Source organism: Cherax quadricarinatus, unplaced genomic scaffold (assembly GCF_038502225.1).
Source record: "Cherax quadricarinatus isolate ZL_2023a unplaced genomic scaffold, ASM3850222v1 Contig871, whole genome shotgun sequence".
Classification (NCBI taxonomy): domain Eukaryota; kingdom Metazoa; phylum Arthropoda; class Malacostraca; order Decapoda; family Parastacidae; genus Cherax; species Cherax quadricarinatus.
Genome location: NW_027195897.1, coordinates 48,921 through 56,009, shown reverse-complemented (window position 1 = coordinate 56,009; position 7,089 = coordinate 48,921).

Genomic DNA, 7,089 nt, shown 5'->3' with positions numbered 1-7,089 from the left:
ATTACAGAGGTACATAATTGGTCCTGGAGTTTACCTGGAGAGAGTTCCGGGGGTCAACGCCCCCGCGGCCCGGTCTGTGACCAGGCCTCCTGGTGGATCAGAGCCTGATCAACCAGGCTGTTGCTGCTGGCTGCACGCAAACCAACGTACGAGCCACAGCCCGGCTGGTCAGAAACCGACTTTAGGTGCTTGTCCAGTGCCAGCTTGAAGACTGCCAGGGGTCTGTTGGTAATCCCCCTTATGTATGCTGGGAGGCAGTTGAACAGTCTCGGGCCCCTGACATTTATTGTATGGTCTCTTAACGTGCTAGTGACACCCCTGCTTTTCATTGGGGGGATGTTGCATCGTCTGCCAAGTCTTTTGTTTTCGTAGTGAGTGATTTTCGTGTGCAAGTTCGGTACTAGTCCCTCTAGGATTTTCCAGGTGTATATAATCATGTATCTCTCCCGCCTGCGTTCCAGGGAATACAGGTTCAGGAACCTCAAGCGCTCCCAGTAATTGCGGTGTTTTATCTCCGTTATGCGTGCCGTGAAGGTTCTCTGTACATTTTCTAGGTCAGCAATTTCACCTGCCTTGAAAGGTGCTGTTAGTGTGCAGCAATATTCCAGCCTAGATAGAACAAGTGACCTGAAGAGTGTCATCATGGGCTTGGCCTCCCTAGTTTTGAAGGTTCTCATTATCCATCCTGTCATTTTTCTAGCAGATGCGATTGATACAATGTTATGGTCCTTGAAGGTGAGATCCTCCGACATGATCACTCCCAGGTCTTTGACGTTGGTGTTTCGCTCTATTTTGTGGCCAGAATTTGTTTTGTACTCTGATGAAGATTTAATTTCCTCGTGTTTACCATATCTGAGTAATTGAAATTTCTCATCGTTGAACTTCATATTGTTTTCTGCAGCCCACTGAAAGATTCGGTTGATGTCCGCCTGGAGCCTTGCAATGTCTGCAATGGAAGACACTGTCATGCAGATTCGGGTGTCATCTGCAAAGGAAGACACGGTGCTGTGGCTGACATCCCTGTCTATGTCGGATATGAGGATGAGGAACAAGATGGGAGCGAGTACTGTGCCTTGTGGAACAGAGCTTTTCACCATAGCTGCCTCGGACTTTACTCTGTTGACGACTACTCTCTGTGTTCTGTTAGTGAGGAAATTATAGATCCATCGACCGAGTTTTCCTGTTATTCCTTTAGCACGCATTTTGTGCGCTATTACGCCATGGTCACACTTGTCGAAGGCTTTTGCAAAGTCTGTATATATTACATCTGCATTCTTTTTATCTTCAAGTGCATTTAGGACCTTGTTGTAGTGATCCAATAGTTGAGACAGACAGGAGCGACCTGTTCTAAACCCATGTTGCCCTGGGTTGTGTAACTGATGGGTTTCTAGATGGGTGGTGATCTTGCTTCTTAGGACCCTTTCAAAGATTTTTATGATATGGGATGTTAGTGCTATCGGTCTGTAGTTCTTTGCTGTTGCTTTACTGCCCCCTTTGTGGAGTGGGGCTATGTCTGTTGCTTTTAGTAACTGTGGGACGACCCCCGTGTCCATGCTCCCTCTCCATAGGATGGAAAAGGCTCGTGATAGGGGCTTCTTGCAGTTCTTGATGAACACAGAGTTCCATGAGTCTGGCCCTGGGGCAGAGTGCATGGGCATGTCATTTATCGCTTGTTCGAAGTCATTTGGCATCAGGATAACATCGGATAGGCTTGTGTTAACCAAATTTTGTGGCTCTCTCTTAAAAAATTCATTTTGATCTTCGACTCTCAGCCTGGTTAGCGGCTTGCTAAAAACTTAGTCATATTGGGACTTGAGTAGCTCACTCATTTCCTTGCTGTCATCTGTGTAGGACCCATCTTGTTTAAGTAGGGGCCCAATACTGGATGTTGTTCTCGACTTTGATTTGGCATAGGAGAAGAAATACTTTGGGTTTCTTTCGATTTCATTTATGGCTTTTAGTTCTTCCCGCGATTCCTGACTCCTATAAGATTCCTTTAGCTTGAGTTCAATGCTTGCTATTTCTCTGACCAGTGTCTCCCTACGCATTTCAGATATATTGACCTCTTTTAGCCGCTCTGTTATTCTTTTCCGTCGCCTGTAAAGGGAGCGCCTGTCTCTTTCTATTTTACATCTACTCCTTTTTCTTAGAGGAATAAGCCTTGTGCATACATCGGGTGCCACCAAGTTAATCTGTTCTAGGCATACGTTGGGGTCTGTGTTGCTTAGTATATCTTCCCAGCTTATATCGGTTAGGACTTGGTTTACTTGGTCCCACTTTGTGTTTTTGTTATTGAAGTTGAATTTGGTGAATGCTCCCTCGTGACAAGTCTCATTATGTCGGTCTGGGGCTCCACGCATACATGTCCGAACCTCAATTATGTTGTGATCTGAGTATATTGCTTTTGATATGGTGACATTTCTTATCAGATCATCATTGTTAGTGAAGATGAGGTCTAGTGTATTCTCCAGTCTAGTAGGCTCAATTATTTGAAGTCCAGGAGCTGGACTCCAAAGTTTAGATAGCTGAGCAAGTTACAGAGGTAATGAACTCACAATTTACAAAGGTAATGAACTCACAATTTACAAAGGTAATGAACTCACAATTTACAAAGGTAATGAACTCACAATTTACAAAGGTAATGAACTCCAGGTAGGTCTAGTCACAATCATGACAAGTTACAAAAGTATTTACAGATTACAGAGGTACGTAAAGGGTCCAGGGACTGGGCCCCCGAAGTTTTGATAGCTGAACTAGGTACAAAGGTAATGAACTCACAAGTTACAAAGATAATGAACTCACAAGTTGCAAAGGTAATGAATCCTGTAAGAATGGTTACTTACGTTTATACATGGGTACAATCATGAACAAATTATAGAGTAATGAGCAATTCACACTTCCACACCCGGTCACAACTGTAATGAGTTATGGGTGCAAATATTGATTGTTGAGTCACACACACACACACACACACACACACACACACACACACACACACACACACACACACACACACACACACACACACACACACACACACACACACACACACACACACACACACACACACACACACATAGTATGCAAAATCATGGAGAAGATTATCAGGAGAAGAGTGGTGGAACACCTAGAAAGGAACGATCTCATCAACAGCAGCCAACATGGTTTCAGGGACGGGAAATCCTGTGTCACAAACCTACTGGAGTTCTATGACATGGTGACAGCAGTAAGACAAGAGAGAGAGGGGTGGGTGGATTGCATTTTCTTGGACTGTAAGAAGGCGTTTGACACAGTTCCACACAAGAGATTGGTGCAAAAACTGGAGGACCAAGCAGGGATAACAGGGAAGGCACTACAATGGATCAGGGAATACTTGTCAGGAAGACAGCAGCGAGTCATGGTACGTGGCGAGGTGTCAGAGTGGGCACCTGTGACCAGCGGGGTCCCGCAGGGGTCAGTCCTAGGACCAGTGCTGTTTCTGGTATTTGTGAACGACATGACGGAAGGAATAGACTCTGAGGTGTCCCTGTTTGCAGATGACGTGAAGTTGATGAGAAGAATTCACTCGATCGAAGACCAGGCAGAACTACAAAGGGATCTGGACAGGCTGCAGACCTGGTCCAGCAATTGGCTCCTGGAGTTCAATCCCACCAAGTGCAAAGTCATGAAGATTGGGGAAGGGCAAAGAAGACCGCAGACGGAGTACAGTCTAGGGGGCCAGAGACTACAAACCTCACTCAAGGAAAAAGATCTTGGGGTTAGTATAACACCATGCACATCTCCTGAAGAGCACATCAACCAAATAACTGCTGCAGCATATGGGCGCCTGGCAAACCTCAGAACAGCATTCCGACATCTTAATAAGGAATCATTCAGGACCCTGTACACCGTGTACGTTAGGCCCATATTGGAGTATGCGGCACCAGTTTGGAACCCACACCTAGCCAAGCACGTGAAGAAACTAGAGAAAGTGCAAAGGTTTTCAACAAGACTAGTCCCAGAGCTAAGAGGTATGTCCTACGAGGAGAGGTTAAGGGAAATCAACCTGACGACACTGGAGGACAGGAGAGATAGGGGGACATGATAACGACATACAAAATACTGAGAGGAATTGACAAGGTGGACAAAGACAGGATGTTCCAGAGATTGGACACAGTAACAAGGGGACACAGTTGGAAGCTGAAGACACAGATGAATCACAGCGATGTTAGGAAGTATTTCTTCAGCCACAGAGTAGTCAGTAAGTGGAATAGTTTGGGAAGCGATGTAGTGGAGGCAGGATCCATACATAGCTTTAAGCAGAGGTATGATAAAGCTCACGGCTCAGGGAGAGTGACCTAGTAGCGATCAGTGAAGAGGCGGGGCCAGGAGCTCGGACTCGACCCCCGCAACCTCAACTAGGTGAGTACAACTAGGTGAGTACACACACACACACACACACACACACACACACACACATACACACACACACACACACACACACACACACACACACACACACACACACGGTGGAAGAAAGGAAGGAGTGGAAGATGTGTGATGAGGCGGAGTAGGGCACTCACACCCAGGACATGTCACTATACACCACAATGCTCTGTGCACATGTTACTATACACCACTATGCTCTGTGCACCTGTTACTATACACCACTATGCTCTGTGCACAGCCCCCACTATCAACAACACACCGCTATACTCTACACATGCTATGCGCATACCATGCACATATTATACACTGTACACTATAGACTATATACACTACACACACGGTAAACAAACACTCCATTGTTGTAACACGAGCACACGGTGTATGCGCTCCTGTTTGGGGAAGGGGGGCGGCAGTTTTACCCCTCAACCTCCGCCTCCTCCTCCTCCATGAGGCCTCCCCTCACCGACCACTCCTACCCATGGTGACCGTTATGTTCCCTCACTGAACTCACATACACAGAACTTTTCTTGATTCTGAAGGAAGGTGTATATATATATATATATATATATATATATATATATATATATATATATATATATATATATATATATATATATATATATATATATATATATATATATATATATATATATATATATATATATATATATATATATATATATATATATATATATATATATATATATATATATGCAATAAGATCACAGTAAACAGGTGATTTCAGAATATGCAAAACAACCACTCTGAAAGAATAGAGAAATTCCAAGCGCTTTCGTGACTACTCACATTATCAAGGAACTATGAAAGTGTAATAAAGTTGGTAGAATTACCGACAATATGTAAAGTAAAAGGACACAAGTGCAACTAATGTGACATTTATTGTGGCAACGTTTCGCTCTCCAGGAGCTTTATCAAGCCATTACAAACAATACATGGACACAGAGGGTATATAAAGGCTCAGAGTGAGGTGAATACTAGTGAGGTACCATTTCGAAATGGTACCTCACTAGTATTCACCTCACTCTGAGCCTTTATATACCCTCTGTGTCCATGTATTGTTTGTAATGGCTTGATAAAGCTCCTGGAGAGCGAAACGTTGCCACAATAAATGTCACATTAGTTGCACTTGTGTCCTTTTACTTTACAACTATGAAAGTAAAGCATCCAAGGAAGCTATATAAGGGGTCTGGCCAGCACCTCACTATCAGATCCCACAACGGTTAAACACCTGACGCGCGCCGACCCAACTTGGATAGGTCCTTTGCACAACTCACCCCACAAACTATTCTACCCAAGAAAATTTAAAAATTATTTGTCAAGTGTATTATTAAATTCTTCCCAAATTCTATTAATTATAAATGGATCTAATTTATATAAACCAAAGGAAATATTCATATTATTGTCAAAACTGCTTTTTATGAAACAAGATTCAATTATATTCCTGTCGACCATGGACTTGCTTGATACTACTTTCTCATCTTCTTGAAAATCAATTGGATGGTTAAAATCTCTTACATGAATAAATAGAGCATTGGAATCTTGTCCAGTTCTAATGCTATATTTATGTTGTTTTAATCTTAGTTCGAGATTTTTACCAGTTTGACCGTAATAAACTTTATCGCAAATTTTACAAGGAATCTTATAGACACATCCATCAGCATTTTGGGGGGAATTCTTTATCAAAAGTTTTTTTACTGTATCAAGATTTTTGAATACAACTTTAATATTAAAAGTCTTAAGAAGAGAAGGCATATCAACCAAGTTTTCATGGTAAGGGAGAACCAACATATTTTTAGTTGAATAAGGCTGGTTGTCCCTTTTTGGATTGTAAAAAGTATTTCTAGCAACTTTAAAAGCTTTATAAATTACATTTCTTGGGTATTTTAAATCATTACCTATTTCATAAATTTTGGATATTTCCTCATCTATGAACTCAGGACTACAAATTCGTAAAGCTCTCAGAAACATTGATGAGAAAACAGAAAACAGAGTCAAACTGTCTGTTTTCTCATCAATGTTTCTGAGAGCTTTACGAATTTGTAGTCCTGAGTTCATAGATGAGGAAATATCCAAAATTTATGAAATAGGTAATGATTTAAAATACCCAAGAAATGTAATTGATAAATCTTTTAAAGTTGCTAGAAATACTTTTTACAATCCAAAAAGGGACAACAAGCCTTATTCAACTAAAAATATGTTGGTTCTCCCTTACCATGAAAACTTGGTTGATATGCCTTCTCTTCTTAAGACTTTTAATATTAAAGTTGTATTCAAAAATCTTGATACAGTAAAAAAACTTTTGATAAAGAATTCCCCCCAAAATGCTGATGGATGTGTCTATAAGATTCCTTGTAAAATTTGCGATAAAGTTTATTACGGTCAAACTGGTAAAAATCTCGAACTAAGATTAAAACAACATAAATATAGCATTAGAACTGGACAAGATTCCAATGCTCTATTTATTCATGTAAGAGATTTTAACCATCCAATTGATTTTCAAGAAGTTGAGCAAGTAGTATCAAGCAAGTCCATGGTCGACAGGAATATAATTGAATCTTGTTTCATAAAAAGCAGTTTTGACAATAATATGAATATTTCCTTTGGTTTATATAAATTAGATCCATTTATAATTAGTAGAAT